At 42.9% G+C, this 11,476-nt stretch overlaps 1 protein-coding gene across 4 annotated transcripts in view; it reads left to right on the top strand.

Moving 5' to 3' along the window:
- gdf5 (growth differentiation factor 5) overlaps nucleotides 1–11,476 on the top strand; it is a 75,062-nt gene that overhangs the window by 41,145 nt on the left and 22,441 nt on the right. The gene's annotated exons all lie outside the window — the stretch shown is intronic.

The raw sequence follows: 11,476 nt of genomic DNA on the forward strand, positions 1-11,476 counted from the left end.
AACTAGACTCCCCACCCCCAATCGTCCACTTCCTCATCCCCTCTTCCCCTTCCATTGCCACACCCAGCCCCCAAGAGGGTTCCTTTTGGAAGGAAAACTAGTTCCCCCCCACCCCGCCCTCACACCCTCACCCAATTCTGTGCAGCATGGTCTGTCCACTCAATCCCTCGGCTATGGTTTCCCCATTCCCTGAGACTCAGCCTGAGTGAAGTTATATCCTGGAGTGTGTGTGTGTGTGTGTGTGTGTGTGTGTGTGGCAGGGAGGGAGGCGGTTGCGAGGGAGAAGAGAACGGGGGCAGGGGGATGCTGCTGGGTGTTGGTTGGCCCCTCCCAGATGAAACTAGATGTGAGTGAGTTTGAGGTCAGGAGCTGATTCCTCCAGGGTGTGTGCTGTGACTGGGCAAAGCCTCTGGGAATGAAATGGCTGCTGACCCACTTGCCAGCAGACAGAGGGGTTTGTGCTGCATGGTTCCTCTTGATCTTTCCAAGTTTCTAAAGAAGTGAAAGTATATTTTTCAGACAATATCTGTGTTTTATGTTGATATGAAAAATTTCTGATGTGCAAGCTGAAAGGTACACATGCTGAGCTGAATGTGGCAATCCTTCCTGTTCAGGATGGTTTTAGGGAAGTGGGGAAGGATATAAATCTTTAGAATGGATGGTGAGGGTGAGGATTTCTCTCACTGGATTTTGACTGCCAGAGGGTGAGGTGTTGGAGCGTGAGAGCGACTGAGTTTGATGGTAAGGATGACAGAGGGTGAGAGGACAGTGTGGTCAGTGGGGGAGTGGGGTGGCCCTGAGAGTGGGGCTAAGGAAGGGAATGCGGTGAGGGACAGTGGGAATGATAGAGAGGGGGAGAGTCAGCTTGTGTGGAGGTGCAGTTAGGATGTAAGGTTGAGGTAATAGGTGAGAAGGAGAGTGGGGTGAGAGTGGAGGATGGCGAGGGTGGGCGATATATGGGGATGGTGGAGAAGATGTGATGGGGACTGTGGGTGAGAGTGGGTTAAGGATAGCTTGGGCATTAGGAATGGGGTTGAGATGAGGACTAATTGAGATGAGGAATAATTTCTTCTCTGAGGGTTGAGAATCTTTGGAACTTCGTGACACAGACAGCTGTGGGGGCAGGGTCCTTGTGCATATTTAAGGCTAAGATAAATTCTTGAACAGTCGGGGAATCAAGGGTTACATGGAAAAAGCAGGAAAGTGGACGGAGCAGGCTTGAGGGGCTGAATGGTCCACTTCCTTTCCCATTTCTATGGTCTAATGGGTGGAATGAGGTCTAGACGGAAGGCTGAAAGGACAGAGTGGGAAGAATGAAATGGAAATCTGAATCTTCCTGAATGTGAGGCAAAGAAATGACTCCTCCCCTTTCTCTCTCTCTTATTCAGTGTTCAGGGAGGTGTAGGTTCAGTGCATTAGTCAGGGGTAAATATAGGATAGGGTTGGGTTACTCTTCAGAGGTTCGGTGTGGACTTGTTGGACTGAAGGGCCTGTTTCCACACGGTAGGGATTCTAGAATTCTTTTCTCCCTCTCTGTCTCACTTGCCTTCCAACTGTTCCTTTCCTTCCCCTTGCTTTGTTCTAATAACGAAGGATAGCAGAATGGACAGGACTGTATCCCATGTAAGTGAAGGGACTCATCCCCATGACAACATGATGGCTGGTCTGTTTATCCTCATGACTTGGATTGAGCTGGCCTTGGAATACAAAACACTGACATCCATAGGAAGTACTCAGTATTTCTCTCTCTCTCTCACCTTTTAAGCCATTTCTTAAACCTACTGACGCGACTGAGCATTTCCAACATCTCCATGCATGGCTTGGGGTCAAAGTAATCTGATAATGATCCTGTGAAACATATTGGACAAAGTATTGCATTAATAGTTCATAAATGCCAGCTCTTTTCTGTTGTTGAATATAATCCCACACACGGACCAGATATTCATGTCAGAAGAATGGAATTTGATTTATCTTGGCCTTGTTAAGAAATGGTCTCCATTTTTTGAGATTTGCCAGTCCAATCATAGACAAGACCATTGAGTTTCGGTTCCACAGACAGACCGAACGACACTTTAGGAATGTCACCCTCAACACATTAGAAAGAGCTTTGACTCATGTGCAATGCAAATAGCATTTCGAGAGGGCTGTTTAAAACATGAAATTTGTATGTTCTAGATTAAAGCTCAAACCAAAAATGATGGGGAGACAGATTTGGATATTTTGTTTGGAGTATTGTTTTGGGCACAGGAGTGGACAGTGAGCATTGTGAGTGACTATATAGCTGGAAGCAGCACAGATGTTAGTGAGGGCACATCTCATCATTTGAAGGGTTCCTTAATCCTTATTGGCTCTGTTCATATGTTGAGAAATGATAGTGAAGTGGCTGAAAGCCACTGGCACATCAGAAACTGCAATCTTGCACAGGTCAGCTTCGTTAGCAAAAGCACAGGCAACATTAAAAACATTTGCAGAATATAGACAAAATATATATTAAAAACATCTTACTGAAGGCAGTAGATAGTACCGCTAATATGTCACATCCATACCTTCATCTTGACAAAGGGGGATGGGGGGTGTCTGGGCTTGATTTATTCAAAGTTAGACCTTTGTGCACGTATGATTGTACACATTCTCATTCAATGTTTGCTGTGTTGTCACTTTCCAGTTTCAAACAACTCGAGTGCTGCAAATTCCCAATGTATCCAATGAGTTTAGAATTTTTCTTCAGTGGCCTTCCTGTCCAATTTATTTTCCTGAACATGTTTACTCGCCTTCAACATTGTTCCATGACCAGTGGCTGCTGTACATTATTTGCCAAGTGGCTGTTCTCCACTGTGTGTGCGCGTGAGTGTCTGAGTGTGTGTGCGAGTGAGTCTCTGCACCTGTGTGTGTGTCTGTGAACATGCGTGTATGTGTGCAAGTGTCTAAATATGTGAACATGTGTGTGTGTTTTTGTATGTGATTGTGTCAATGTCCCCTGACTACACTCTAACTGATTTGCATCACAATTTGATATTGGCCATTGTGCAGTTTCTAGCCAAGCTGAGTCATTGGGTGGAATCCCTAGTTGTTATTTTGCTCCCTAGTCGTTGGAGCTAAAGCAATGGCCTTATAGTCAATTTAATCAAGATCAAAGCTCTGAGCGATTGCTCCAGAATGGAACCTGGATCTTCTGCTCTGCATTGTCTTGCTGCTACTTCACACGAGGTATTTACCTCTGTTCCATCGTCGGAACAGGGAAGTTAGTCAGGAAGGTTACATTTTGGCCGGGATATAAAGGTTCTAAAATCATGCAGTAGTTTTTGACCCTCCCGTGGCCTTATTTATTTTTGGCTGTTTAGATAACAAATCCCAAATAAACTTTGGAAGATTGCTAAAGATTCCTCTGGTGCGATATGCCTTGTGATCACGCCTGACCATGTTCCTGGCCAAGCGCGCCCAACAGCATGACACAGTGTATAATTGACTGCAGGCATAACATAGGTTAAATTGATGCAGCAATCTTTATTTTGATTCCTTTTAGGTCCAACATAGCATCTAATCAAATTGTTGCACAGCCAAGGCAGCAACTTTATGTCAGACACAAAATATCTCTTTGCCCTGAAGCCACTGTTGGTGAGATCCCATCTGGAAAAAAGCTGCAAATAACAACAGGCAAAATCTCAGAGCTGATCTGCTTTCTGTCTGTAGATAAAGTCACCATAGTTCTATTGGACCACCTGATGAAGGAGCAGCATTCTGAAAGCTAGTGCTTCCAAATAAACCTGTTGGACTATAACTTGGTGTTGTGTGATTTTTAACTTTGTCCACCCCAGTCTAACACCAGCACCTCCAAGTCATGTCTATCTCATTAAAGAGAAAGATGATGGGTGGTGCTTTGACCTGAGCCCCAGCTGAGGGGAGTTTGAGAAGGAGAGTCCTTCATGATAACTTCAGGCAGTGCATGAACTAAACCCACGCTGTTAGCATCAATTTGCATTGCAAACCAGCCATCCAGCCAACTGACCCATCTCTGTAGAAATGCTAACTGACTTGCTGTTTACATTTTTAATTCAAAGAAGTAATAAACTTAGTGATTAGCATATTGGGGTCTCTTCTAATGCCTAGGGCTTTCCTTGCCTACTTTAATGTTGGTGTTATAACTGATTATCACTAAAATCATGACCTTTCCGTCAATTATTACTCAATTTCAGCTCTTCCCTTATTAAAGAAAGGAACAACAGAAGGGTAATATTTTCATTGCTGGTTACATGCTTTGTATGTCTACATCCTGTTTTCTAAAGTGAGGGAACTAAGGAGATTGTAGTTGCGCTGGTTTTAATTTTGGAGAAAGTGAAGACTGCAGATGCTGGAGATCAGAGTTTTAATTTTGCAACATTTCCTCGACTCCAGAATGGTCCCACCGCATTGAAAGTTAGCAAATGTGACACTTCAATTCAAGAAAGGAGAGAGAGAGATAAAGGAAACTATTGGCTGATTAACATGTTACTTGTCTTTAGGAAAAACAAACTCGGTCTATCATTAAGGAATACTTAACAAAGCACTTAAGACATCATCATATGAACAAAACCAGCAGTTTTATGAATGTGAAATAATGTTTGCCATGTTTATTCAAATTATTTGAGTATGTAATTTATAGGGTACGTAAAGGGGAATCAATTGATGTAATATACATGGATTTCCAAAAGACTTTCAATAGGGTGCCACACAAAAGATTTAACATCTTCGTAAAGTTGTGGTTATATTAGTGTTGACAAGTAATTAACAAATGGACAGGAATTAATGGATAGGTTTAAACAATGCATCTAGGCAGCCACTAGGAATACCGCAATGATCACCGCTGGGACCTCCACTAGTTAGAGTTTACATTCATGACTTAAGCAAAGATAAACAGAGCAATATATCTGAGTTTGCTAATGATACAAAGTTAGATCAGACTGCAAGGTGTAAGGAGGCCGCATAGAGACATAAACAGGTTATTGCGAAGACATCACGGAGTCAGGTAACATATGATAGAGTCATGGATTTATACAGCATGGAGACAGATCCTTTGGTCCAACTAGTCTATGCTGATCATAACCCCAAACTAAACTAGTCACACCAGCCTGCTCTTGGCCCAGACCCTCCAAACCTTTCCTATTCATGTACTTATTCAAATGGCTTTTAAATGTTGTAATTGTACCCACATCCACCACTTCCTCAGGAAGCTCATTCCACACATGAACCACCCTGTGTGTAAAAGGTTTGCCCCTCATGTCTCTTTTAAAGCTTTCTCTGATGTGGGGAAGTGTGAGGTTATTGACTTTGGTATTAGGAATAGAAATGCAAAATATCTTTTAAAAGTTGTAAGATTGTAAATGTTCACATTTAGAGTGGCTTGGATGTGCTTTTACAAGGTGCACAGAAAGTTTAACATCAGGCGTAGGAAATTATTAGGAAGGCAATTAGTACACTGGCCCTTATTGAAAGGGAATTGGAGTATAACATTGAAGAAGCCTTGCTACAATTATTAAGGGTTTTGGTGAGGTGTTTGGAAGACATGGAGCATTTTTTGTCTCCATATTTAGGTAACAGCTACTTGCATCAGAGGTAAAACAGCAAATGTTCAATAGGTCAGTCTTTTAGTTGAGGAAGTTGTCCTACGATGAGTAATTAAGTAAACTGAGTCTGTATTCTCCAGAGTTTAGAAGAATGAACAGTGATCTCATTCAAGCATGAAAGGTTGTGAAGGGATTTACAGAGAGGTTGTATCTGAGGTATCTTAGAACTGGGTCACAGTCTTAGGATAATGTAAGTTGGGGGGAGGTTTATTATTTTAGATGGGAATGGAGAGCAATTTCTTCTTTCACAGGGATTTAAATCTTTGGAATTCTCCATTCCAATAGTTCTTGAAAGCCCCAGTGTTGAATATAATGAATGCTGAGATAAACAGATTTTTGGGCTTTTTCAGAGTCAAAGGAGTAGGCAGGAGAGTGGCAGGCCAAAGGTCAACTGTGATAGTATGGAATGGCAAAACAGGTTCAATGGGTCGAATAGTCTACTCTTGCTCATATTTCTTATTTTCTACATGTTTCTCCTCTTTGCCTCATTGATATAGTGCTGCATATTCGTTGTAAACCTGCCCTGAGGTTTTCGGCACTGTTGCCTTCCATCCCAGCCACTAGAAGGAGCTCAAGTTCCTTTCCCCCCCTCCCCCCCCCCCCACCCCCAGTTCAGAGACACTGACGGACAAAATGTTGCAATTAGTCGGGTGATTCCAACATGGATTGGTCAATTAGCACTAGACACTCGCCACTTGTACCAGTGATCCAGGAGCAAGGTTTTTCAAGCGTGGCATTCTGGAGACTCAGCAAGTATTACACAACTCCAATAACATTGACTTTTAATTCTCCAGGGGCTCAGATAGCAAAATATTAAGAGTGTGGAACACAGCCCAGGTTCAAGAACTGAGACATGATCATAAAGTGGTGATGAGGAATGCATAAACCATTGGTATGTGTCTGTAAATGAAAAAGTAGGGAATAAAGAATGACTGGTTAATCCATCAAGCTCATTCCATCAACAATATATACACAATTTGTTCTGCCGTTGATTTGATTTCCTGAGGGGAAATCCTGCAAAATTTCTCCCAGATCCCAAAGACAGTCAAACAATCGTACCAAATATCTATCCAAGCTTCAACTGACATGATCCAGACCTGACAATTTGCTTTTTATAGATTGTTCCTCAAGGCCACAAAAAGAGCAGGAGCCAACATTGCTGCACCATTTGCTTATCTTAACCTAGAGCTCTTCATTATTCTATATACAATGTACATTAAACTCTTAGTTTCCTGTGATTGCCATTTAGAGTTATGTCATTATATGCTGAACTATATGTAGGTCATAGAGTCTTACAACATAGAACCAGACCCTTCGGTCCAACTCATCTGCACTGACCAGGCATCCCAATCTGACCTAGTCTCATTTGCCAAAATTTAGCCCATATTCCTCTCAGCCTTTTCTATTCATGTACTTATCCAGATGCTTTTTAAATGCTGTAATTGTACCAGCCTCCACCACCTCCTCCGGCAGCTCATTCAAATACACGCCACCCTCTATGTGACAAAGTTACCGCTCAGGTCCTTTTTAAATCTTTTCCTCTCTCACTTAAACCTATGTCTTTGAGTTTTGATCTTCCCTACTCTTGAGAAAAAAAGTCTTGCCTATTTACCCTATCCATGCCCATTGTGATTTTATCAATCTCTGTAAGGTCAACCCCTCAGCCTCAGACACTCCAGGGGAAAAAAGTCCCAGTCTCTTTATCCTCTCCCTATAGCTCAAGCCCACTAGTCATAGCAACGTCCTTGTAAATCTTCTCTGCACCCTCTCAAGTTGAACAACATCCTTCCTATAAAAGGACAACCAGAATTATGTGAGGCACCCTCACCAGTGTTCTGTACAACCGTGACATGATCACCCAATGTTGAGTTTTTTTGAAGAGGTGACAACGAAGATTGTTGAAAGCAGAATGGTAGATATTATCTATATGGACTTCAGCAAAGTGTTTAACAAGGTTCCACATGTAGACTGGTTAGTGGGGTTAGATCACATGGGATCTGGGAGAGCTAGCCAATTGGATACAAAATTGGCTTGACAGTAAGACACAGAGGATGGTGATAGAGGGTTGCTTTTCAGACGAGTCCTGTGACCAGTGGTGTGCCACAATGATCAGATGGGCCAACTGCGAGAAGCGGAAGGTGGAGTTTAATTTACATAAATTTGAGGTGTTGTATTTTGAGAAGGCAAATCAGGGCAGGACCTGTTAATGGTAGGGCCTGGGGAGTGCTGCTGAATGAAGAGACTTAGAGATGCAGGTTCATAGTTCTCTGAAAGTGGCATCACAGATGGACAGGGTGGTGTTGTAGCACAGTAGGGGGAATCCCTGCCAGGGTCAGCAAATCCAGATTCAAGGACGTCATCACCCTGCTTGAATAATGCAGTCAAACAGGTTATGGATTAATTTGCAAATTTTTCAATGGCAGGGATTAAGGCGGAAGAGATTCCTGATCAGCCACACATTGGACTCTCTGTCATGTTTATCGATTGCTCCAATCTACAACATTTAGGTAAAAGTCCATATTGGCACAGTAACTTGGACTCTCAGAGAAGTGCAACACTTTGAATCATTGCCTTTATATTCCGTTGCATTTGCACTCTAACATCTTTCCCTGTCTCCAAACAATTGTACTCCAGTTCAGCTTTGAATCATAGAATCCCTGAAGTGTGAAAGCAGGCCATTCGGCCCATTGAGTCCACACCAACCTTCCAAAGAGCATCTGTCTTCCTGCAACCCCTCCCTATCCCAGTAACCCTGTATTTCCCCATGGCTAACCCACATAGCCTGCATTTCCCTGGGCACTATGGGCAATTTCCCATGGCTAATCCACCTAACCTGTACATCTTTAGACTGTGGGAGGAAACCAGACAATCTGGAAGAAACCCACGCAGACACAGAAAGAATGTGCACACTCCACACAGACAGTCCCCTGAGGCTGGTATCAAACATGAGTCCCTGACGCTATCAGGCAGCAGTACTAACCACTGAGTCAGTGTGCCACTCCTTTGTAAGGTGTTTGCAAATGGTTCTCCATGAGCTATCTGCATGCCTCAAGTATAAAATGAAGGGTTGGAAGCTGCCAAGTTGATTCACACAGAGGCTTCACTGCGAGTACAGACCACTTGAGTTGATTTATAAACATAGACACTGGCTAACTGAGGTACTCGGGGGCCAGAAACCTGTCTGCTTTCTCCCTGTCCTCACTAGCAGGTAACCAGTTGTCATCAGTTCTAGTAAGTAAGCAGTAATGGAGTGGGACTCTGGTTATGGACTGGGTAGCAGATAACTCTACTGTTACACCCTGACTTAACCTCACACAACCAAACAAAATATCAAACAGTCTGATGAATATCCCCGATTTCACCAGGATCATGAACTACTTAGCTTCTGGATCCAGTACATCTTTCTTTCTTCTTTTGAGGTTTTCCTCCACTTTAGCTACTATGCAGCTTCAGGTAACTCAGTAAAGCTGGTGATTAAACCAAAAACAGAAGGAGACCATTCAGCCCAATAAGTGTGTACTAGCTGTTCTGAAGAGCAACTTAGTTATTCATAATCCCTTGATTTTTCGTATAGACACCTGCAATTATTTTCTCTTTTCAGTATTTAGCAATACTCTAATGACTTTAGAGTATTAAAGTCATTAGAGGGATACAGATCTACTATTAGATCTGTATCCATCATCCTGCTAGGTTATGTATTACCAATTATACCCACTCTATGTGCAAAAATATTTTTCCTCACACCCTCTTCTGGGTCTTTTGTCCTACACTCTCTGGTTACCAGCTCTTTGGCCAGTCTTAATTGGCTCATAAAAAGATGTGAGTGGGAAAAATTAAAGGGTAAAGTCACTGTAATCTTACCAGATGATAGGGCTACCCTCCCATTAGAGACACCTCTTAGGATGGGTCATCACACCTCAGGTGAGGGGTGAGCATTGAAAAGAAGAGTGCTTCCTGCTCACCTCAGCTGGTGTAAGAATTGAACCCATGCCGTGGGTGTCATTCAGCATCACAAACCAGCCATCCAGCCAACTGAGCTCAAACAACCCCCAGCGAGAATGTAAGGCTGCCAGTGACTCGACTAAAGGATAAGTAATGTGTCTTTCAATCAGTTGGAAGAAGGGATGGTGAGATTGCTAAATGTACCTGATAGTGTATGATAGTACTTGAACTTATCATTGGTTGTACTTTTAATTGTTGTGACAATGATTTATTTTATAAACCTATCGACATACATTAGAATAATAATGAATGGCTTGAGTGAATAATGAGGTTACTATGGTTCAGACAGCTTCTGTAAGGTTCCTCCTCATGGTTTATGAGATCATTTGAACCCAGGAATAAGTTGACAGCACCATTACTCACTTTCCCCCATCCAGAATGCTTTGTATATTTAAATATTGGCACAGAGCTGAAATTCATTTTCCTCTTTAGGAAGTGCATTTATCTTTTCTTTTGTGTAATATTTCTTAAAAAAAAGTCCCTGTCAGTTGATAACGAATCCAGTGAAATAAAGGCAGACCTTCTCAATCCAGTGAATCAGTTCAGGAAAGTCTTCCTGTCCACTCAATATTATATCTGGCTCAGAATCATCCCTACCTCCTTTTACGTGCTGTCTTATTTTCTTATTCATGGAACATGGGCATCACTGGATGGGCTGGTGATATATTATACTTTTTCATTGCCTTTGAGAAGGTGACAGTGAGCTGCCTTCTTCAACCACTGCACATCACCATGGGGACACCCATAGAGCTGTTAGGAAGGGAATTCCAGGAATTTGAACCAGTGATAGTGAAGGAACAATGATAAGGCTCCAGTTCAGGATGATGGGTGGCTTGGACGGAAGTTTATAGATATGTACTGCCTATATCCTTCTTGACAGTAGAGGTTGCAGTTTTGGAAGGCGACATTGAAGAGTCACAATGAAGACATTCCTTCAACCATCTCCCACTCTGTCTGGTCAGCACAAACTCACAACAACGCCCTTAACTACTTTGGCCAAATTGCTACTTCTCATTTGTGACCTTTGTCATGACCTAGAAGTAAGCTTCTCAACTCTGAAATTCCTCACACCAACCTTCCCTGAGCTGTTTGTTGATGTTCCATTTTGTACATTTCCAGTATTCATTCATTAGTGGTGGGTATAGGAGATCCTGGGATGTGCCTTCCATTGGCACCTGTTGGATTTTCCTGTGGACAGGGTAAAGTGATGGGGCTCTATTTTCAGTATAGGCCTGGGATGTGACATCTGGATGAATTATGAGTACTGACTCTCTGCTCAGGCTGTGCCACTCCAGAAACCTGATTTTAAAATGGAAATGGCCTGATAGGCCCAGTGGTGAGCTGTTAGAGTCATAGAGTCATGAAGGCAACAGCTGCCTGTCTGGTACCAGCTGAAAAGGCAGGAGGCAGCCATTTTAGAGAATGTTGCTGACTTGTTGATTGGATGGAGCAGTACCTGGAAGGGTCATGGAGTTAGTACCGACCACCTTTTAAAGATTTTTGTACATACATCACCATGTCTCTGTTCCTGGACCCTCTTTTAAATTGTACGACTTCATCCGTAATGACTCTCCTTAGTCTTCCCATTGGCATGTAATACTTTATACTTTTCAGTCTTTAATTTCTACGTTTTACCAGTATTTGTTGACCTGGTGGTATCCTTTTGTTGATCCGATATTGAGGTTCGTTTGCTCTACACATTTTGAAATGATGTCCCCTGCATGCGGGCGGCACGGTGGCACAGTGGTTAGCACTGCTGCCTCACAGCGCCAGAGACCCGGGTTCAATTCCCGCCTCAGGCGACTGACTGTGTGGAGTTTGCACATTCTCCCCGTGTCTGCGTGGGTTTCCTCCGGGTGCTCCGGTTTCCTCCC

The sequence above is a fragment of the Chiloscyllium plagiosum genome, chromosome 20 (genome assembly GCF_004010195.1).
Source record: "Chiloscyllium plagiosum isolate BGI_BamShark_2017 chromosome 20, ASM401019v2, whole genome shotgun sequence".
NCBI lineage: Eukaryota > Metazoa > Chordata > Chondrichthyes > Orectolobiformes > Hemiscylliidae > Chiloscyllium > Chiloscyllium plagiosum.